The 25,100-nt window shown below is 40.6% G+C and overlaps 1 long non-coding RNA gene across 1 annotated transcript in view; it reads right to left on the reverse strand.

Annotated features, from left to right (window-relative positions):
- LOC134866490 (uncharacterized) overlaps positions 1-25,100 on the reverse strand; it is a 74,580-nt gene that overhangs the window by 17,110 nt on the left and 32,370 nt on the right. Inside the window, exon 2 of the long non-coding RNA XR_010166045.1 lies at positions 15,958-16,138. This is a non-coding gene — a long non-coding RNA (uncharacterized LOC134866490). The remainder of the gene's footprint in view (positions 1-15,957; positions 16,139-25,100) is intronic.

Below are 25,100 nucleotides of genomic sequence, written 5' to 3' on the forward strand. Positions count from 1 at the left end.
AATTATCAGGCAAACAGCTTTTATTATTAACAGCTTAACAAGATTTTAATGGGATACTATATTAGGAACCATATCATATTACGCTGATTGTGTCCCTCTACACACACCAGGCTGTCGAAACCAGTGTCACTTGTAAATACTTCTTTTAAAATCGAGTCCAAACTGTGATAATATGACATGTAAGACTTCCCTTTTGAGAAATGTGCTCCTGACCTCAGGGAGAGTTCATCATGCAGATCTACTTTGTACCGACTACTCATAAATGGCAATAAATGCTTCAAAGTGGGAAAAGCAGCAAATTATAATTTCATATTACCCAAGAGGCTTGAATAATAACACTGTCAGAAGTTTAGTAGCTTTGAGTATTAATATTTGATCATCTCAGGGTGATTTGAAATATTAATTTGCTGCCTAACATGATAATGTTGTCCATCCTCTAGTTAGTTAACTCAAATTCAGGTGGTACAACTGCAATAGACACACATGCAGACAGCAGAACCGTCTATTGACTAACAATCAGTTCCATTTATATTGTACGTTAATTCAAGCACAGCCAATGGATCCAATCTCTATTCATTTTTATTTTCAAAAACTTGAATTTTTTCTCCTCAAATTCACATAATTGTAAGCCTTTAAATGACCCCTGTAAACCACTGGTTTTATTTATGTCATTGTGCATGTATTGTCCTTAATGAAGAGTTTAAAGAGTGAAAAACAAAAAGTCGTGCATCTGAGCCAAAAGGACTTGTCTGATAGGAGGGGATCTGTCACGGTTGTTATTTACCATAGTTAGTAAGCTATGTATTTTTAATACGTCTAAAAACAAACATTGATTATCTATGGAGATGTATAGATATAAACTAGACAGACCAACATGTCCATTTTCTCTATGTTCAGCAGATATGCATTCTATCATGTTATGTTATTTTGCAGCTCCTCTGCACATTTTCCAGGATGCACCCTGTGTCAAATTCCTCCAAAATACAGGTGAACTCATTTTCTTTGCCCCTTAATCTACTTTCCTTTAAAACTAAACAAAAAGGATGATTGAACGCACAGTAAACCATGCTCATCTACTGAATGCTGCCTTATACTCTAATGCAAGTAGAAAAGAGAGGAACCCTTCACTGATAACACCCTAGGTGATTTTCAGCTCCCTAACTGTGCTTCCAGTCTGGTGAACCTGTTTGATGAATAGCATGCATGTAGCAGCAGAATGCATCTGAAACAAGGCACCAACAGCATGGGGCCGGACACATGGGGAGCTACACCCACGTCCTCTAGGTGAAGGACATTCTCACAAATCACTGAATTATGAATGCTCCTTCTAAAATAAATCACAGTTTTTTAATAATATTCAATTAGTGATGGGTTGGGCATATAAACTGCCTTAGGTGTTTATTCAGGGTTGCATATTTTTACTGTTTTTATTCTATTTCTTACTCATGTGCAATGACTTTTTGACATGCTGCTGTAACAAATTGGAATCCAAACTGGGATCAATGACGTAAATCTAATCTAATTTAATCTGATTTTAAATAAGAGTGAGCTGCACACTGAAACGACTCCTTCTGTGTCTCTTTAATAAATTCCGCACAACATAAAATGTTGAAATGAAACAGGTAAATTCTGCAGATGCTGTAAAAAATAAAATCCTCAGTAGAGCTAAATCTTAACCAGACTAGGTGAGAAAGACATAAAGAAGGGAATCCATTTATTCTCAGAGACACAATTCTCAAGGTGCTAAAGCGAGTGACAAAGACATCACAGCATGCAGGCTTCTTCCTCTCATTTCTCCAGGCTATATATAGCAGGAGTGAAGGTTTCCCTATAGCTCTGGTTGATGCCAAATGTCCTCTCTCCGCAGTTGTCCTTATCTGTGGCTAATATTAGCCCGGCACAGTTCTGGATCCACCAATAGCATCTTTGGGGAGACGAGGCAGGCCGATGGCGGTGCTTCGCCTGTCCCGCAGGACCATCTGTCTTCACTAGGCACACAGCATGGGATAATGGCACCATGTACTACTGCTCCTCACATGAGGGGGATCCTTATTTGCAGCCACAGATTTCATCTATCAGCTCTTATCACACGGCTTGGTTGAATACTCGATTCTGATTGGTCAATTTTGACATTCCAGAGGTCTGTTAATTTTTGATAGCAGACCGGTGCTAACGAGAACAGACCGTTGCTAAGGAGGATCACGGGACTATGGCAGTCATATCAATCAGCAGAAGAAGACAGACAGGAAGTAAACACTACAGGAAACAGCAGAGGAAGACAGGCAGGAAGTAAACACTAATAGGAACAACAGAAGAAGACAGAAAGGAAGTAAACACTAATAGGAACAACAGAAGAAGACAGACAGGAAGTAAACACTAAAGGGAACAACAAAAGAAGACAGACAGGAAGTAAACACTAATAGGAACAACAGAAGAAGACAGACAGGAAGTAAACACTAAAGGGAACAACAGAAGAAGACAGAAAGGAAGTAAACACTAAAGGGAACAACAAAAGAAGACAGACAGGAAGTGAACACTAATAGGAACAACAGAAGAAGACAGACAGGAAGTAAACACTAAAGGGAACAACAAAAGAAGACAGACAGGAAGTAAACACTAAAGGGAACAACAAAAGAAGACAGACAGGAAGTAAACACTAATAGGAACAACAGAAGAAGACAGACAGGAAGTAAACACTAAAGGGAACAGCTGAAGAAGACAGACAGGAAGTAAACACTAATAGGAACAACAGAAGAAGACAGACAGGAAGTAAACACTAAAGGGAACAGCTGAAGAAGACAGACAGGAAGTAAACACTAAAGGGAACAGCTGAAGAAGACAGCCAGGAAGTAAACACTACAGGGAACACTGTGCCTCTGGCAGTGTGGGATAATGTGCAGCTGGCCCAGAAAGTTTTAGTATTTAATGCCTGCTTTTCCGTACTGATGAGGAAAAGCGTTGACCCTCATTGGACATTAGTGCTAACCGGGTGTCAGTAATTAGTGTGTTTTTTCTCTTGGCTGCTACTTGTTGAAAGGAAGGTGAAAACGGCCCCCTACTGTCACCAGAAACAACACTGAGACCTTAACAAATCCCAAAAGACCATTCATCCAAACACCGACCAGAGAGCAAACACACTTCCATCATAGCAACCCCCACCCCCCTCCTCCCCTTGTCGTCATTCACAGCCATGCTAATCCAGAGAGCAAATCTCCATATGCCTGGACAAACCTAATTAACACCCATCACTTATTAAAACACCCAGCATTGGGCTTTTCTTCTCTAATTAGATGGCTTTTATACGAGCGACGGCATGACAATGTTCCTTGGCCTTGAACGCGTCGCAGAACATTGCGGGGTCTTTGTTTTCAACCTACTCCCCCCCCCCCCCCCCTTTCTCATCTTCCGATCAAGCACATTTATGCGATGCCAGTGCCAGGCGATTAATCACCAAGTCATTAGCTATGCATCAATTACTCAAGATGCCCACCGCGCTTTTTGATTAGAGGCTGGGCAAACTCCGGAAGAATGATTTTGTGAATATTTAACAGTTATCTGTTAAACGCTTGACAGTCTATTCCACCCCGCAACACATCAAAAACCCAGAACCCATGTTCCCATATCAAAAGCCCTACATAAAAAGCCTTTTAATCCAAATGACTCAACGATAAACTTCTCGTATCAGACTGAAATTTGGATGTTCCTAGTGGAGTTTAGTGCAGGAGCACAGAAGGTATTTATAAATGGTGGTATAGCATATTCATCTTTTTGCCTCTAATTCAGCACTAGCTGAGCCCCTTACGATGTGTATACAGTATTTGATGAGCCGGTATATGAGGCATGTTGCCCTAAAATCTCGGGCAACATGTGAAGGCATCTTGACATATATCTTTGATCTGCACGTTGACATCTGACTGTGTTAAGTGTAGATGATAAACAAAGGAAAAATGGTTTCAAATAACTTGAACTTAATTGAATAAACAAACAATCAACATCCAATTAACCAAACGTTGCTGGCTGTTGCTATCTGAGGTCCATTATTTCCATGTTAATTACGGGATTTCTTTGGGAGTTTTTCCCTTGCAAGAGTCTACGGACAGAGGGTGCTTGATTGGCTGACATGCATCGTGACCACAGTTAGTATTTGGTTTATCTTGGTTTCACTAAACAGATTCAATGAGACGTAATGTAAATGACTTTGAAGCAGGCCGCTGCGTCTGTCAATGCTGTGCCTAGAATTGTGGTATGACTGTGTTGGGACTATGTGTTTTACATGTGTGTGTAACTGTGCTGTTACATATCATGGGACAGGACTCTCTTGAGAGAGAGATTTTTCATTGCAATGAGATCCTAACCTGGTTAAAGTAAAAGCTGTGGGTATAGTCAGAGGGGTCGTGTAAGCCTTGAAGTAACAAAAAGAGGATTTGAAAGGCTGCAGGTACCTGGCAACAGGAATCTCGGCTGAAACGGCGCAGCAGTAACACTCTCCGTAATTGACAGGTGCCTTCGAGCGGCTTTTGAGCTCAACCTTAATTAACACTTTCACCTCTAATTGCGGCAGAGTGGCCGGCAGTGTGGGAAATGTCCCAGAAGTGAGGTGATGTAACACTGAAGAACCAAATCGATTCTAATAAAGGCCCCGAATTGAGTCCAGGTAATGTTGACTGACACCAAAGACTTACTCAATACACTTCAAAAATATGTTTATTTTGCACTAAATGCCGTGTCATTTGCTATGTTTCCAGCCCCATGCTTCCCCCTGGAGACACTGAATTAGAGAGCGCTGTGCTGCAGTGCTCATTGGGGGGGGGGGGGGGGAGAAATAATTTCAGTGTCTCCTGGGGATTGAGGGAATAATTGTGCAGCCAGATGCTCTGATGTCAGCGCTCATCACAGGAGCCATAAATAAAAGCAGACACAATACATATCTGTTTATAGTACACATATCTATATATTATACATATCTGCCATATACATCTGTTATACGTAATATATGCATCTGTCCATACCTCCTCATTCAACAGTGTAAAGTGTTTAAATACTCTCAATGTATTCCACATATGTATATATTTCACCTCCTCAAATCTTTACTGTTGTTACTGTAAATATTCTTCTCTCTTTTTGCACTATTTTATTTATCTTATTTCCACCATGTATGTTGAGTTGTTGGAGGAGCATGGGACATAAGATTTTCATTGCCAACATATACGCTGTATACGCTGTGCATATGACCAATAAAACCTACATGCACTTGACGGCACGCTTGCAGACGTTAAATGTCTCGACTACAGGTTCGCCTCCGCTGAGCGTAAGCTAGGGTTAACGAATGAACCTGTTGTCTGATATTTCCAGGTGCACACACAGCAGTGTTTAGATACAGAAACATTGGTTGTTTTGTACCAACGCCTTACAAGGCCCCATGTTTACGTGCAGTACCGAAGCAGGAAGTCATGGTACATTCTTGTTGCCCTGTGAAAAAAGTCCCAGGGAGGAAGTTGAGGTGACTGAAAGGCGGTACAAATGGATGTGACTTCCCCTTCCTACAAACGGTCAACACAGGTTTCCTCTGTGACAAACAACATGTTGTCTTGTGTGCCAAACTATCCTTATATCAAATGTCCGCATAAAGAAATGTTCCCTCCTAAAACACTAGGATGAATTGGCGAGAATTGCTGTGTAGATGGATTTACACAGATCAAAACACAACATACTGAACCTAACATGATAGAGGAAGTCATGTAGTAGTTTTCTAAATCACCCTTTTAGCACTAAAGGATATTTCCGAAATTACGTGTCCAAGGCCAGAATAACAGAGGTGGTCGAAGTGTAGTTCTCGAGCACAAAATCCTGGCCTGAAGCGGTCAATTCAAAGCAGAGTTGGGTCTGAGTCAAAGTGATGGAGGTCCAGCCCCCTCAGGCTCATCACAACGGGACGTGGCTTATTGTACTGCCTTACAAGGCTGTTCATTTCAAAAGCAGGGGCTCGGGATAAGTGCTTTTTAATAAAACCTGGGCTAGTGGACATGAAAAGAAAGCGCAATGAAAAGCTTCTCCACATTAATTGACACTCGTGGGTCCATTAAATACTCGCAATAGCCCGGTGTAATTTCTCTCCATCAGAGCACTCAATGCAGTGAGGTTCAAAAGCGATCATGGGAGTTAATTACGTTCAAAAGAGTGCCGCAATTTCATCACGAGAGACCGCGGCGAGGATTAATGGCAGGCGTCGCAGAAAAAAATCCAATAGAAGAGTGATTAGCATTCCTTGGAGATAGTCGAAGATTCGGTGCATTGCTTGATAATCAGAGCGCATTACTCTGCCTCCGCTTGACACACAACATGTAATTTCATCCCAAAGGGGGAGTAGACTCATCTCACTACAAGATCATTTTTAGGGACATTGTTATTGAAAAGGTCCTGTTGTCCTTGACTGTAAAACAAGGGGATGTCTGTGTGCCAAATGTCACCCGGACTATTCCTGGGGATTAGTAATGCTTGTTTGATGTGACCTTAAACGTGGAGAGCTGACAGTCATGGCCAAATAATGACTTTAATCTGTTGACCCTTGATACGGATGCCTTGTTAAAATGATTGATAGCATGAAGCAGCATGAGGTCAGTGACACCATGTGAAGCACAGGTGATGTTTGGCAGAATCCAAGGTGGGTTTCTTTCATCACATGGGTGTCGAGCGAGGACATATTAACATGTGATTCAGACTGGTTTGTGTATCAGGAGTTTGAACGACATTAAGCTCTGATTTAAGGCAGAATTTATAGATTTTTTGGCAATTTAGAGGCTGTAGAAACACATGTATTTACACATCCAGTGGACGGGGTGCAACTTCTACATGTAGTTCATTTGGAGTCCTGTTCTGCCACCAATTTAGGAGTAAAAATATCCAGCTCATGAAGTTTCAGTGAGTTTTATCCTTTAGATATCGAGCAATGAAGCAAACAAGACAGGGAAGAAGACAAGCTACTGCGTGGATGTACAGTACACAATGTCGGACTTAAAACCCTTGAAAACTCACATTTGCAAATGTTTCATAAGGAAGAAAAAGTGGGCTTAAAGCAGGGGTGTCCAAACTATTTTCCACATACAGAAAGAGATACAAAGGGCTGGGCCCCTCATTAGAGGTGAGGTATACCGCCTCATAAGTGAAGTTAAGAGTTAGCAAAATCAATCAAATGTAGGTCAATTACTCTTGGTACTTGATCCTTTATGTTGTCGGAGGCTCATTCCTTAAAACAGAAGCCTCAGATTGCTCATAATCAGAGGAATACGACTTTTGTATTTCAAGCTAGTTATGCAAATGAGTTATTGGGCTTTTTTAAAAATCAACTATGACTTGTTTGAAACATTTTTCCACTTTGAAAATGGGTCTTATTAACACATGAATACTACTGCGTAATATATTATTTTATTATTATTAGTTTCAGGTCTGGGCCATATTCCATTATACTTTTAGCCGATTCAAAATGGGCCACGGGCCGCATTTGGCCACCGGGCCGTAGTTTGGACACCCCTGGCTTAAAGTATTAAAACGTTTGATGCTGGCCAGCTGATGTATAGAGGCTGATATGTTGTATTTGTGCAACAGCCATACCCTTTCAAATCATTGCAATTCAGCATTAATATCGTATGAGTAATAATCATAATGATACGCTGTATTCCAAAGTGCTTTACAGATACAAAATATAGGAGGAACATGACATTAAAACAAACAGCAATAGTTATATCACAGAACCATAAAATAATTACCCCAATTAGAAGCTAAATTAAAAAGATAGATATTCAATTTACTTTGAATAAAATCCGATGGAGTTTGCTGTTCTCAGATCAGTTGGGATTTTGTGTGTAATACTTTCGGGACTTCAAAAGGAATGCATTAGAGGATCTGAGTGTCCTAATGCACCACTATATATTGAAGTACACATTTATGTTTTCTCCTTCTTTTATTTATAATAATATTTGTATTTGATTTTTTTAATTGAATAATTTATTGGACATTTATATAAATATCGGATTTATTTTATTTAATATTTTATTTAAAGTAATTATGTTTGAATACATATTTTTTATTTGATATTTTTCCCTTTATTTCAATTTCTAAATAGAGCAACTGTCACAAAACCCAATTGACCCCATGATAAATAAAGTATTTACATCTCAAAATGGCTCGGTTGTTATTGCTCTAATGTATTTAGCTCAGCTCCTGTTCTCATGGAGGAGCAGTCGGATTGTTTTTGTAACTCTTGACTTCATACCCCAACCAGAATCAAAATGAGTTTGCCCTTAAGTGCATTTCCCAGACTTTGAATTGCTCGCATTAGAGCATCTGCATACAGAGTGGAGATTTATCATCTGCTCCGAAGCAAACTCCAATTTACACTCAGAGGAGAAAAACAACCAGACTTGGAGAAGATGATGCACGTCTGCTTCTGCAGAACTTTGGCTTGGAGCAAAGTCATGACACTAACCACACACACACACACACACACACACACACACACACACACACACACACACACACACACACACACACAGCATATAGCATTTAGTGACAGTAGATTGAACAGTGAGATACTGACGCCATAAGGATCTTCACTATTTATTTTTGATAACTTCGTAATTAGTTATCTTGCTGCGCTGTGGACAACAGATGGAGGGATTATGGTTCAGCCTAAGTCCGTTTATCAGCTGAATGCTGTCGACTGGATTTATATTACGATATGTGTGAAATGTTGCACAAATGCTAACCTCTAGCATTTCCTAAATTCTTATTATCAGTACGGGAAAAGGTCATTTCAGCGGTGGCAAGTAACTGAGCTTATGTACTCCCAACTGAACCTGATTACACATTTGAGGTACCGGAGCACTCTCACGTTATTCTACTTTATACTTCTTCTCCACAGATAGGAATAGGGCATGGATTTAATAACTGAAGTTACCTTGCAGATTCAGATTTGTAGGAAACACATACTAGGGGTGGCTGTGGCGCAGTGGGATAGTGCGTTCATTCATAGATCAGGGGAGCTGGGGAACAGTTCAATCCCGCCTTGAGGCCCTGGGCAAGACACTTCAACCTAAAATGCTCCTGTGGGTATTGTCCACAGTATTGATTCATTCCATGTCTTATATATGTAATATGTAATGTAGAGGACTTGTAAAACCTGCTAAAATAAATGCTAATCAATTATTTTTATTGTAGTTGGATATGGATAAAATGTACAAGCCACACAGCAGCATATAAAGAATTACAGGTTCCTCCACCAGTTGCAACAATCACTATAATGCATCAATACATAATTAATCAATTGGCCATATGGAGTACTTTACATTTAAATGCTAGCACTTCTGCATACATGCATGCTGCAATCTGTGCAACACTCCCCCTAAACCCACCTGGTTGCATATTGGCATCATACAAAACATGATAACATCTGTAGATGAACCATGGCTGCAAGAAATACCCCGATCCAGCCCACATGCCATCATAGAAATGAACACAAACCCAGAAACAAATCCCACACACTGCATCCACTCGTGTCTCCAGAGTGATGTTTCGTTTTTTTCGGATGCACCGGGTGTCGCTGACAGCACTCGAGCATCCATCCTGCCCCTCCCATTGGGTGTTGAAGCATTGCATCGCTCCGCCCCACCTAAAGCTCCAGGCTCATTTTATTACAATTAATTAGCATAAATGTATGCGTGTGAGTCCTCAGCACCCTGCCTCCTCTCCTCCTCCTCCTCCTCTTCCTCCTCCTCTCAGGCACCCCCCGATGATCTAGTATGCAAATGTTAATTAGAAATTGATGTATTGCAGGAGGGTTTAAAGTAATGACATCCCAAGGGGGGAACCTTCACCATTAAAACTGCGGCGATCCTGGCTGACAGTGTAGCACAATGTGCCTGGAATTCACCTCCGAGCCACAATCGTCTGCCACACATAAATCACATCAACTGTTGAGATAAACAGAAGAGGATATCAGGCAGTCATCAGAGGAACACATTATGTCTCTAGACTTGTTAAGAGGAGATGTAAGTGAATTTCTTTATTGAAGATGCCTGAAAGTAAATATTGTTGTGCTCAACTCACTTGATTATACCTTGTGGCGGAGAGTGGGAGCGTGTGCACGGATAGATGCATGGACTTTGGCAGCATTAATCATCTTTTACATTCAGGTTGCATGCTGGATTATCTGACAGCAACATGTGAGACTTCTTCGTAAAATGAATTTACAGCTTGTTTAGGCCCATAAATACAAGCTTTTCAGTGAAAAAGCTGCGTGTTACGCTCAGTAAGCAACAAGTTTAGAAGGAGATGTTGTAGAAAAGATGAATGCTTGTGCTCTGAGAAAGACGGATCATCTTTTACTATGTTTTAATGGTCATTACCTCCACTAAAGAAGACCATGTGAGTGGTGTCTATTTTCAGCAGAATTACACAGTACTTTTACTCAACAATTGTACTACTTGAGCATGGGCTTTCCAAGAAGTGCTCTGACAGGTCAAAGGCAGATCAAAGAGCTAGTAAGAGACCATGACCGTGGAAAAAAGGCTCAACGGAAAAGAAATATGTTGTGCCTTATAAATTAAGAAAATTGTGACGCAGGTTTCCTAAAGGGGGCGGACGCTGATCAAGTGGCGTTAGGCCATAATACAGAAATAGATGGATCAAAGGGAGGAAACACAATAAATCTGCATGGATGGTCAGTTGTTTTCACGCTTAGGAAAACCCTCTGGCTGCGGAAAATCTTGAGTGTAATTATGAACAATATGATAAAAGAACTGGGTCCAGGAGATGCAAGATTCACATCAGTATGTAGAGTCTCCCCTGGGACATGTCTCCATGCTTTAATGTTCAGAAAGCTCTTTATCTTTCTCATACTGCCTGTGCTGCAGCTCCTCTTTTCACCCTCTGTCTGAAACCAGAGCCCAGTCTGCTCTGATTGGTTATCTGGCCGGCTATGTTGTGATTTGTCAAGCGCTTACAGATGTCCCGCCCGTTAGCCTATCACGTACACTGTGTTGGAGCGCCAATAGAAGCGCAAGTGATAGTGATGTCACTATGTTGAGGAAGGAAACAAAGGAGTCCAATTGAGACTTTTCTGGCGGGGAGAACTGAAGGAACTTTGGGATTTTAGCCTTTGCAGACCATATACATGCACACAAACCTATAGCACTCCCCAAAAAAGCATAATAGGGCCTCTTCAACTATAACTTTTTATTCTCATCTATAGCGTCACGTACGTCTCTCTGCCCTCTTCGGATCAAACATGCTTTAATATGGACGACCAAATGTCTCACGCTGCATTTCGTGCACAAAATGTTCCCCCCCTAACACAAACAATGTATATTTCATGGCCCAGAATGCACTATGTGCACAAAATGCACCTTGGGGCGCCAAGTATCACTTCCCTTTGCCATGTAATGAATTTCTTGGTACAAAATGAAGAAAATTAACGGGTAGTGATTATAATATAATTACCATATCATTATCATACATTAATTTGCCACACTTGTGATGCACTTTAATGACACTTGTGTGGTACAAAATGTACTTCATGCAAAACGTCTCGAGGAGGTAGAGATATTTCCAATTTGCCTGAAACGAGGCGCTGAAAATTCTGGAACAAAACTCTAAAAAGAATCTTCAGTATAAAATATAAATCCTATATGAAAGCAGCTTGAACGTCGGACAGATAAACCACGTCTATCCTTTCATTACCAAGCCTGAAACTGTGTCAAATACACTTTTTATGTCCCTTTCCTTTAATTAATTGAGTAAAAGCAGCTACAGCTATTTGGAAAGTCTTTCCAGAAACAAGCTCCCTTTAACTTTGAATGATTTATGGTGAATAGTTTTCATGTTTCACCCGTCCTTTGCTAGGGAAATAGTTCCACAGTAAGCCGTTTGGATTATTCATAGTAAATGGGACTGCAAATCAAACCACTATTACCATACAGTGGTAGAGGGAATACTTTTGGTACTTTTAGTTGAATTACCATGAAGAAATGTGGATGTTTTTCCTATTCATTCAAATGAAAGTGACACGCATATCATTTCTGGGAGGATTTTGTGTGACATGTTTAACGAGTACGAGTCCATGCCGATGTACATCTCGACAAAACATGGCTTGCATGACGCTTCTCTTTTCTGCACATTGATCTGCGTGTCAACAACGTGCATGTCCACTCTTACGACTGTGTGTGCACATAATTGTATTTGCATCTCTACTCCAGCTCGGTGCCTCCGACATGACAGCCGCTGGTGTTTTATGAGTGAAGGACCTTGAAATGGTTTTTACTTTCAACAGAGAGCAGGGAGGAAGGAGAAGTCAGGGAGTGAGTGGAAGTGAAAGAAAGAGTGACACAGTGGAGGAGGGAGTTAGAGACAAAGAGTGTGGAAGGCTGAGCAAAAAGACAGAAGGAGAAGCACGGCAAGAGAGGTATAAATGGGATCATCCAATAGGTATGTGTAGGCAGTTCTCTAAGTGTGATTCTAGTATATAAATACACTGCCTGGCTAAAAAAAAGAGGTCCCAGCTGGGGGGGCAGTGCTATGATCTGGGGTTGCTGCAGTTGGTCTGGTCTAGGTTCAGCAACGTGCCCAAAGAATGAGGTCAGCTGTCTCCCTGAATATACTGAAGGACCAGGTTCTTCCATCAATGGATTTCTTCTCCCCTGATGGCACGGGCATGTTCCAAGAGGACAATGCCAGGATCCTTCGGGCTCAGACTGTGAAAGAGTGGTTCAGGGAGCATGAGACATCATTCTCACACATGGATTGGCCCCCACAGAGTCCAGACCTGAACCCGATTGACGATCTTTGGGATGTGCTGGTGGTCTGAATATCCCGTCATCGATACAAGATCTTGGTGAAAAATGAATGCAGACAGAAATAAATGTTGTGACGTTGCAGAAGCTCGTGGAAACGAGGCCACAGCGAATGCGTGCCGTGATCAAAGCTAAAGGCGGTCCAACGAATATTAGAGTGTGACCTTTTTTTTGGCCAGGCAGTGTATATCTCTGTTTTTTTTAAATTATCGTCCATTATTTAATGTTCCATACCTTACACACTTAACGTATATATAATGTCCTGCTTTATATTTAGCTTTTGTTTATATTTTGAGTAAATCTTTAGACCGACATGTATATTTGTTCAATGCTATGCTAAAAAAAATGTCAAATTGGGATAAATAAAGAACTTCTATCTATTCTATTTATTTCTCTGTACAGCATTTTGGACTTGGAGGTTTTTAAAGTGCTTTACAAATAAATCTCTGGACTGTAATCACCATGCATTTCAGGGACAATCCCCACCGTTGGAAATTCAATTTAACAGCTCAAGTAAACTTATGATGACCCTCGACCCTATTCAACCCCTCCACGTTTCACTTATCAAACACCAAGATCTTGGCTCGGATCATCCAACTGAGCAAAGAAGGAATTATAAAAAACATCTGTTCCTTATCCCGTCTCAGGCCAGTGTCGTTGCATGGTTGTTAGGTAATTTATCGCCACACGGCTAGTCCATTTGGCGGGGACATCAAAGATTCAAGCCCTCCATTCTCTGGAGATAGATCACAGTCTCTGTCCTGATTAAGTCCCCCATGTGGCAAGGGAAATGTTCTCTTCCTTGATCTGCGTCTCTCCAATGACCTGATTCTCCCCCCCCACCTTCTCAATAGAGATGTCCTCTGTGAGAGAAAGGCTTCTGCAAAGATTTCATGCCTTTTAGTCACATTTCATGATGATTTTGAGCAAAATGTCAAGCGAGCTCCGGGGGGTTTTTGTCGGACTTTTAATGTCTCTGTTTCACAAAGTTTTTGCAGTACGTGGTGCTCTCGGTGTGACCTTATATAACTCGGGGTTATGACTTTAAAAAGAAAGTTGGATCGCTGGCAATATATTCAGTTTTGATATAGAAGAAATGTCAAGCTTCTGACAGAAAATGTGCCAGATAAAGGTTTCGGAGTATAGGACACTCACAAGGGAGAGGATAAAAGTGTGTGACCTTTATATATGAAAGGTGTTGTTGTATGTGTGTTTCTATACCTTTCACTTATAAGGTCATTGTTTCAGCCTCTATTGAGGGAGTGTACGACTCCATGGTAGCCTTTTAATGAAGATATACAGGTATATCTGAAGTACAAAAGGATCATTCGAATGAAATTTCAACAAAATATAAGGTGTGTTTTCCTGGATGTGACTGGGTTACATCATTTATCAAGCATATACTTATTGTACCTTGTGCCATTACCCCCTGCAATGCAGTTACTTATAGCAAATGCACTCTTACTCATTCGTATTCCTTATTTTTCATTCGTGCAACATCGAGTTGCAGCAGGATATCGAATCGAAGAAGCAGGAACACTAAGAAAAGTGTACCCCTGGAGAATTTGAAAATGAAGACTTGCATGACCTTGCTTGCCTTACAGATTGCTATCAGCTGTATTTATGTACATATGCATCACATTCAACTGATGCTTTCACCAAAGCGACTTACAATAACTGCATTCAACCATGAAGAAAACCTAAAACGCTATACTCTCAGGGTCTCCTCTTCAATGTAAGTGCTTCTGGATTGGCCTCAAATAAGCCAAACACTCCCAAATGCTACGTAAAGAAGTGAGTGTTTAGGTTGTATAGTTGTATGCAATGTTAATGTAAAATGCAGTCAAGCATAGCATGACGCTTCACACCGTCTAATGCCGCCGTACAGCCCTCCACCCTCCCCCCTCCACCCCCCAACCAAACCTCCTCCCTCATGTGGTCAACTTTAATATTGTTGACTTAACTCGGGGGCATCAGTTTGCTCAGCAGACTCGTATTCCTGCCTGCATCTTTGAAAACTCAAGGCCAATTTTATCAAGAGGATCTTTTCTCTGATTGGTAAAACTGACAAGTGCTAGCTTACCTGTTTTCATCGACTCACCTGAAACAAATGCTTTGAAGATCATGTGGTGTCTTGTATTGAGTGAGCATCATAACCCTGCAGCTGTGGTAACCTCTGGAAACACCCAAATAAAAGTCTAATTGATCTTAATCTCACTTATCATCGTTAACTCCTGTTCTCCCTACTCTGTTTCTCTTTCTCTGCAGGGCTGCTTTTCTCCCCGCTGCAGACGAGGCCCACTCCCCTCATCAACCTTCTCTTTAAGAGCCTGGTCCTCACTCCACTACTCTGACAGATAATTAAACGTTGCTGGACGATCCGACAGGAGTGCCTCTTTGCAGCCCGAGTCTTGCGGTTTTCCAGACTGCAGTTTCTTTGTGCAACTTTTGGTGTGTTTGCCTGGGACGTCTCTCACTCAGCTTAGTGTAAACCAGCCAGCTCCCAGTACTTGTACTCATTGGTGACTTTTAGTTACTGTGCATGGCATTTTGCTAATTATATAATCCTTTACAGCAAACATGGACACCATCCTCCATCTGTGCATCGTGGCTCAGCCAAAAAAAAAACAACCTGAATTTATTTGGTAAGCTCTATGCTTTGGCTTCAAATCAAAGAAAGTCCTCTCTTTTGCACACCTGCAGAGAGCTATGATGCAACACATTGCTCAATTAAATAGAAAAGTGTAACCATTGGTCTCTTCTGTGCAATAAATGTCAGTTTGTTCTTAAATTGATTGTATGACATTTTGATTATAATCCTTCACAGCAAACATGGATACCATCTTCCATCTGTGCCACATTTCCCAGCCAAATAATGCTGCGTACCTGGAGACAAACCAGGTGTACATTCGTCCCCCTATATAACATACAGGGGCCTTTTCTCAGGGACTTCGAGTCTTTGGGGCTTCTTCCCTGCAAATGTCATCCTACTTCAGACGTCACTCTGAAAATGTCACCTCGCTGCTCTTTTCATGAGCTCACTAGCTCTCGATTATACTCCATCTTCCATTAGAGGGATCACACATCCACGGGGAGGCTTTTTTTTTTACCTTACCTGCACGTACTGCAGTGTGTGAGACTGAAGGGACGACTGCTCAGGATGTTCCGGCGCCTGGGTGTTAGGGTTTGATGTTGTTTGCTCAGCCGTGATTACCCGTTATTGAAGATTCTCCGCCGTTTCCCACGATGCACTGCTGCAGCGGAGGAGAAGGGCCGTGCAAAGCAGTCAATCACGTCTGGAAGAGGAAGAAGAAAGAGACGGTTTTAGTGTTTAAGGGAAAGTTTTGAAGGTTACAGCTTGTGTTGGTTGACTTCAATGACCCCTTGATATTTCAGATCGGTTCAAAGCATTAAGAAAATGGTTTGTTCTTTTATTTATCTTCCTTCCTGGGAAATATATTGAGGTGAGAAACAATGAATGTCAATCTCTGCCAAAACAAAAATTCAACGCAAATGGCAAAGCATTGATACGTCTTGACCAGTTTTAATTTTCGAACCCTGGATCCTACTCCCAATCCCAATCCTACTCAGTGTATTTGTCAGAATATCTTTACACTTGATATAAGACCTGATAACTTAAGAAGTAATAATGCAGTGAGATAAAGCGCAGGGGTGTCCAAACTATGGCCAGGGGGCCAAATGCGGCACGTGGTCCATTTTTAAATCGGCCCTCAGCAGATTATAATGCAATATGGCCCACACTCCTAAATATATATGAAAACAGATAAAGCATTCATGTTGTTTTTCCTTAAATCATATTCAAATATCAAGAATAATTTACCTACATTTGATAAATTGTGCTAACTTATAACGTCAGAAAACAGAACATTTTTGAGCATTTCTGGCTTATTCCTTAACAAATGTACTGATTCTGGTCAGAATATAGTTCAGAATAAGTTTCCCCAGCTAACTGCAAGATCTAATTTATGTTAATAACCCATCTTACTTCAATATATCTTACCACGCAAATGTTTACTTGTTCTATTGGCAGATTTGTTTACTTACTACAAGAGAAAACACCTTGTTTTTATTTTTCTTTTACTTGTTTTCGGAGCAGCATCTTCTCATCTTCTTCTGTCTCTACTTCTGATTTGGATAGGGGAGGTTAAGGAGGGCACAGAGGGGAGTCGTGACTAAACCAGATGGGATGGATGACTGGGTAACGTGGGGGCTGGAGAGAGTGAGACATGGACGAAGACAGACAGACAGACAGACAGACAGACAGAGAGACGGCTGGATGAGGGTTACGCCACTGCATTATGCATCGCAGATCATCAGCCTTGTATTATGGGCTGCATGGTGTCAGCGGTGCCACTCCTGCTTCACACTCTGTGGCGCTGGGACTGTTGCCATGGCAGCAGAGAAGCATGCTCATTAGCAAATATTACCCTCGGTCCATCGAGAGAGAGCGAGAGAGAGCGAGAGAGAGCAAGAGAGAGCAGGAGAGAGAGAGAGAGAAAGAGAGAGAAGAGAGCAGGGCGGGCGCTGACTTTGACGGACAGCAGACGTCAAATAATGGATGTACTATTGACAGGGGGCGGCAGGGGGGGGGGGGGGGGTGTCAACATTGGGAAAAACTCATGAGGAGATGGTTTGGGACGTGATATGCATCCACTCTACTTTTATAGGACCTCTTCTGCTATGAGACTCATTTGAGATTAGATTATATTAAGATTCTAGAAGAAATGTGCATCAAAATTGTTAGAAAATTGCACCTTTGTGTGTTTTATTCATTCAGCTAACACAGTGTTGTTTCTTTTGTTTGTTATTGTTCATTTAAAGGACCTAACCTGCGTACGTTTTTCTTTATAATTCTCTATTCCAGCAGAAAGATCAGGCTAACACAGCATCTGTGGTTCTCAGCTACAGGTTTCAGAGTCAGCTCGGCAGCTAACCCGCAAAGAGCTTCAGTCCAATTACACAAAGGTTGCCCTGACGCTGTTCTCGCCACGGTGCAACCAGATGACACCCTCCCATCCCTCCCATCCCTCCCATCTGTCCCGCCACCTCACGGAGCAGAAGCGGCACAGATTGTGACTCTTGTGTGACTTCGCCGGCACAGCGGGTCGTGATGCTCCCTCGAGCCTCCGCGGTCCTACGTACCATATGACCCGTCCTGGAGGTGGGAATTTGTTATTGCATGAATGCTCAGTTAAGTATCTCACAATCTCTGACAATCTCTTACCATTTTACCCTCTTTGCAGTATGACTTGATATGAAGTTGGGACGTGGCTTATATTTATGTATAAATTAACCTCAGAGCGTCCGGACGATGGACTATAGTTTTTCATGACCTCTGAAGTGCTAAGGACTTCCTGCTCTACACTTCCCAGTCATCGCTAATCAAATAGTATTAGCAGGAACATTCATCTATTTTCTTAAAGCCACCAAGGGCGGAGGATCTCTAAAATGAGATGAAATAAACCCGTCCTGTATTATTATGAGTTGAGCGACATTATTTTAAAGTTAATTTTGAATCTTCACTTTCCTTTTAGCTCTGGTTTGGTCTCCACCAGACGTTTATCGCTCAGTTGATGCTCTGCAGGTAGCTTACATTGCATTTAATCCAACCCAATTGTCCAGAATTTGATGATAATCCATTACAAATTATACAAAAACGTGCATTCATTGGGCTATATTTGTTTGTTTTTGTTTCTGTAGGTGGCACTACTTTGACAATGAAACACCGGGATCTGAAAAGATTTCTGACTTAAGGTATAAAATGATTTCCTGAGAAGTTTATGGCACTAGTTTTCTCCAAACAGCATGATGTAAAATAAACGATAAGCAGATTGTTTTGTCCTACAACTTAAGCAGCCAAGAAATATCTTTCTCAGGCTAAGTGTCACTTATAGTTCTAAAAAAAAGGAAGAAATTCAATAAAACTTGTGGCTTTGAAGCGCTTGTCTAAAGTGCAAACCAATGGGGGACATTTTGGAGGGTAAAGCCACTTCTTATCATACACCTTCACATCACAGTACATTGTAAGGAGGTTAAATCACTTCTGCGTTGTAGAAATCAACAATAAAAGGCCTTTATGTAAATATCCTGTTTATTAATTTACAAAAACTGGGGGAATAACTTCATTGATTGGAAATAACATTTGGCCTAGAGTGGCGAAAAAACATGACCCAATTTGGCATTTTTCATTTTCATGAGCCTCGTTTTTCATTGTAGGACACCGTAATTACACTTGATGTTGTGCTCTGTGGACCCCTTTACATTCGGTTCTGTTCATTAAGACCCTTTGGTAACATTATAATGTGCAGTCATTATTGCAGGCATCATAAAACACAAGCGAGTAATGAATTAGTGAGTGTTTTTTCCATTAGCACGGCATATTGTTTTAGTAATTGAGTTTAAATATGTAGAGGACCTCTCATATTTATAAAGAAAGCTATGCAGTAAGAGTTTTAACTGTATTTATAAGATTGATTGCATTAAATTAAGATAAATTGCAAGACTGTTTAAATATTTGAGGTCAGCAACGCAATGAGTTTGGACCATTTTAGTTTTGAATGACATTTAGAGGGGATTTACTTCACAGGTACAGTAAGTAGGAAGGAGCAGAGGATTAGGGGGCAGGCGGCCCAAATGTATAAAAGCCATGCTGGTGATATACATCTGTGTTTCAGGCATGTAACCCGGGTCATAAAGGGTTAACCCTAAGATGCACAAGTGGGTCAAAAATCACCCACTTACATTTTCTATGGAACCTTTGATTCTTATCTACTGTGGCTGTCAGGAACAAATTCACTGTAGACCACACAGACGACATCCGAGGTGACTTTTAAAACTGTCGCTCTATTTTCTAACTATTCTAACTCCTACTTCATGTGGCCCTAAATCATATATCTTTTTTAATTCACACTTTTTGTCTCCTAATTTTTTTTCCATTAGATTTTATTTTCAAACGTCTTTTTCTCCAAATTTCGACTTTTTTCAATTTCCCACTATTTCGTTAAATGTATCACTTTTTTCCTAAAAGATGAGATTTTGTAACACTTTACTTGAATGGGTGTTCATAAGACTGACATTACATTGTCATAACCATGACATGACACCTGTCTTAAACATGAATGAATGCTTGTGACAGTTGTCGTTAAGTGTCATTCGGTAAGTTATGTCACTTCTGATGCAAAGGTGTCATAGCAGACCTAACTGTCAAACTTTAAAAAAACGTTTAGCTTGATATGTTAGCGCTACATTAAACCGTCATATATAGATGTCTGCTATGACATGTTTATTTTGTTGTCTTGGTTTATGTCAAGTTGTCATAACAAGGACATCTCAAACTATTTCACCTTTGCATCAAAAGTGACATACCTTACCGAATGACATTTAACGACAACTGTCATAAGTGTTCATCAATGCTTAACACAGGTGTCATGTCATGGTTATGACAATGTTATGTCAGTCTTATGAACACCCATTCAAGTAAAGTGTTACCTCAGATTTTTTGTCAAATTTCTGGATTTTTTCAAAAATGTCGACCTTTAAACATTTCTGATCATTTTCTCAAAATGATCGCTGTTTCCTAAAAATGTTCTTTTAAAAAATGTTTACTTTTTTTCCTCATTATTCGAACTCCTTCGTGTGGCTCTAATCATCTTCTTTATTTTATTTTTCCTTTTATTTTCAAACTTTTTTTACCTCAGATTTCATCTTTTTTGAATCTCTGATTATTTCTTCAAAATTTTCACTTTTTTTCCTAAAATATCTGACTTTTTTTTTTCAAGTTTCTGAATTTCTTTCTACATGTCGACTTTTAAAAATGTCCAACTCTTTTCTAAAATTCATCACTTTTTCAGAAGAAATCTGCATTTTTTTCAAATGTTGAACTTCCCATTACCACTGGGTGACAATTAGGGATTTCATGTCATGTGAGGATCGTGTGCGATAAATCCAAAAGCTACAAATTAAACTGGACTCCTTAAAATAAAAGGTGCCTTGATGGAAGAACTGATGCATGTTAGTGGAACACTTGTGTGGGGTCACAGTATGTGTCAGTGACATATCGAGCAAATAAAAGACCAACAGTGTGTCTTAATTCAAGTTTATGAAATACAGTAGTATATTAAGGCACATAACACATCAACTCCGCAGCTCTTTACTGCAAGTCGTCGTCACACTACTCTGCAACCTCTCACCTTACATAACCCCTGAGCGCCCCAGGAGGCGGGCGAGGCTGGCTCAGATTGTATCAACGCACCGGTCAAAAGAAGGCTATGACTAATTCATGAAGCTGTTTGCAAGAAACACTGGTCTTGAGTCATTAGTCGCCTGTCAGCTTTGGTGCACGCAAGCAAGGGAGTTATTTATGCTTTCACAAACAAGACTTCTTTGAGCAAGACATTTAAGTCACACGGGAGGCGAGGAAACTGACTTATAGGCGAGGTTTTCTGAATGAACCAGAGTGTATTCAAGATATTTGATCGTAACCACAGATTTATAATGGTCCATGTGCAAATGACTTACATTTTAAATTGGTTACTGCTATGCAAAGTATCTGTGTTAAAAACAATTCATATGAGACCCTGAGAATGTCTACTTAAAAGTGGCCCAATGGTGCTTTTTAGGGTTTCCCCTTTCCTGTAATGTGTTATATGTAGGTCCAACGCCTCCATTTGACTCCTTTGTTTACTTCCAGAACATAGTGACATCACTACTGAACACTCACACTCCTATTGGGTAGCACTCCACCACATTGTATGCGATAGGCTAAGGGGCGGGACATCTCTAGGCGGTTCATCACAACAGAGCCGGCCGGCCAGCTAACCAATCAGAGCAGACTGGGCTCTGGTTTCAGACAGAGGGTGAAAAGAGGTGCAGTATGAGAAAAATAAAGAGCTTTTTGAACATTAAAGCACGGAGACAAGTCAGAGTGGAGTCACTAAATATCAACGTAATGAGCTTAATGAGGCCCCTCTAAAGATTCATGGTGGTTTTTCTAAGATTATGTGATCTAAATCCTACGGTAAACAATGTTTTAATGTTAGAAGGTGTCTTAAAACATAGACTGTATCTGGTTTAAATGCAACCCTGCATGTTCCCTGCTTTTATTCCATCCTGTGAAATAGATTTGTCCCCGTTCCCAAAAAGTCTGAGCACTCTATACTCTTATCCTGAGTGTATATATGATCCATATATTGTGCAGGGTGTCACTTGATGCCCATGACCCAGATGATTCAGAGATCAAGGGACCTTTTGCATAATCTGTTGACCTGGTATTTGTGAAAAGGTTGCATTAACATTGGAGGTCATCACTTGGTCTTATGTACATAAATGGATGTAACCTGTCACCCACACTGGCAGGGTTAGGAGTTACACGGCTTTATGGGTCACGGAAAGGTTAAAAAGGTATTGAAAAGATATCAAAATATCCCGTGAATACGAGACAAATGTAAGCGTCTTTTTTATTCCCATTCACCTTTACCCAAAAATCTATATGTACACTGTATAAGTGCTTTAGAAGGGTTGGCTCACACACAGTATATTACCTTTAGCTGCCAAGCTGAAATCAATCTCACTGTGCCAACTCTCGTGCTACGATACCACATGATTGAGCCGAAGCTAAAGAAGAGTTTCAGCGTTTTCAAAACCTCCAATATTAATCCATCCATCCATCTTCTCCCGCTTTTCCGTCAGGGTCGCGGAGGTAACAGCTCAATATTAATCCATTAGGTTAAAATATGCTCACATTTATTAAACTGCATGACTCAATTCTGCAGAGCTGAATGCTGTACCTAATATTGTATCCTTCTTTTGAGTTTTACTTGTTCGTTATGCAATTAATAACTGCAATAATGCACACAATAATCTACTATTTTGCAGAATAAAAAAGGTAAAAAGACAAGAAAAACAAGCTTTAAATGAAAATAGATATCTGTTCAGGACTCTAGCTTTAAATTTGAGTTAAAAAGCAATCAACAGGGGAAGGAAACAGATGTCAAATGAATAAAGTGTACACACTACATACAGCAGGTGTGTTTCCAGATTAGACAGTGACATCAGTTGAGCTATTAATGAGCGACAGCTGTTACAACACTTACTATAGTCGAACGGGATTTAAAAACTCAAAGCTGATTCCCTCATATGCTATAATCATCATCATTGAGGCTTATTGTCACCTTCTGCAGGATAAGAGGTCAATAGGAAGAGATGGTGGAGATTGGTGCAAGCATTTCAAAGCAGATGTTGCACAATTTTGGAAAATGCTGCTGCAGCTAAATGTGATTTTCCATGCTTTTAAATGTGGTGCTTTTGAGGTTCCTCTTCCTGTTGTATGTTATGAAGGTATTTGTGCATGTAAATGGTTTGCAAAGGCTAAAATCCCTGTGTTCCCTCCAAGTATGAACCTGAAAACTAGCAAAACAGGTCCCTTTAATGTAGTTTAGGCCAGGGGATTACTGATTATTACTGACATATTTGAGGTATTCTTTTCATTTTCCATATCAGTAATTATATCATACGTACTTCATTGTTGCCTATTGCAGATTTGGGAGTTTCCCGTGGGCCTTTTAGGGGCTGCCGTCACTAAGAACTGATTTACTCTGCACTTATTGTTACCACTGTGTGAAAATCCCCAAATCCACCACTTCCTGTGTTTGCCTTCTCGGGACAGGATGCAGTCTGGACTGTGCGATCAAAGAGCTCCCCTTATCAAGGTCCGAGGAGACAAAGCTACTTAGCCCTTTACGGTGAACATGTTGGAGTATAATGTAGATTAACGACACGAGGAACTGAGGTGTCTGGGGACATCAGACGGAGAAATGTTTCCTGGATTAATATCATTACAAGCTCTGAGACCTCAGTCAGTAGCAGAATTTGAGCTGCAGGAGGTTTTTTGGGAACAAGATAGACAGATTTTGTCCAAACAAACAAGTACTGTTTGACAGCTTCTTCAATTTATAGTGTCATCGTTGTTGTTGTTGTCACATAGTACACACATTTCTTAGGTACAAATCCAACTGTCAGGCCTATCAATCGATGAAAGACAACAAAAATAGCTTCCCGATGTGCAGTGTGCTTTTTTTCCCGTCCGATATCAAACAGGAAGTGGCTACACTACATTTGAACAACATATAAATATAGAAGTAAAGAATATAAAAGGCTTTCATCCAGAACTAAATGCAAATTGGCCAGAACTTAACTCACTTAAATGCATCTTATTTTACCTAAGGAGGAATGTCTTGGATTGTCTTTTATCATTTATATGCACCATAAACCTATAAAGCACTTCTGCTGAATCGTTCCTCACACTGGTGTCAATTCCAAACATATTCCTAACCATTACCAAAAAAATGTCTTGTTATCTACCTCCTTCCAAACTTCCTATTCTAATTTCTAAAATAAAAACAGTTCAACACGTCACAAAACTGACCCTCTTATTAAAATGCACACATGAGAGCATGGTGATATGAACAGGATGTTACTTCCAATTCAAGTGATCCTGTTTGCTTTCTGTAGACTGTAATTACCAAGAGCGTCTACAAAAGGGATGCAACCGTCAAAAACTAAATCCAAGTCAGATCTCTAAATCTTAATGAATCAATTACTTCTCAGTCTATAAAGACCATAAAACATGAAACACGTTCTGCATCCAAGGCATGAAGCCCCCGGTATGAAGGAGCTTCTGAAAGCTCTCTCTTTGAGTCTTGAGGTGGTAATTAAAGTTGTCAGTAGGTGGTTTGAGCAGAGGATTAGTATTCCTGGTGCTAGGTCTCAAACTGGGCTGACAATATGGCCCAACCGCAAAGCCAAGGGGCTTCTGGGAGTCGAGCCAGTGGCTGATAGATCCATCACTGTGACGGGTGTAGTCAGCACTGATTGCTCTCCAGAGCGGCTCCCGTGCGTTTGATGGGCCAACGATGCGTGGAGTTTTTCCTCCGTCTGAAACATGGTGCCGCTTTATTTACATGCAGCCCCATGGCACGTCGATGAGCGTCGAAGGCTAAGGAGTTTCTCATTGATTTTGCTGAAAGCCTATAAATGAAGTTCCATAAACACGGTGTGTGCAGCGCGGAAACTGCGGTATAAATCTATCACTACATCGCCAGTGGCTGCTCAATTAGGAGTTATGGTTTGAGAAAAAGACGTAGATAATTAGTTTAGTTACTTTTTAAATTTGCTTTATTGCATGGGAACAATTATGTGTAAATGTTGTCACGTGATTTATGAAAGCTGGGTTTTTTTGTT

This window comes from Eleginops maclovinus, chromosome 6, assembly GCF_036324505.1.
Source record: "Eleginops maclovinus isolate JMC-PN-2008 ecotype Puerto Natales chromosome 6, JC_Emac_rtc_rv5, whole genome shotgun sequence".
Taxonomy (NCBI): Eukaryota; Metazoa; Chordata; class Actinopteri; order Perciformes; family Eleginopidae; genus Eleginops; species Eleginops maclovinus.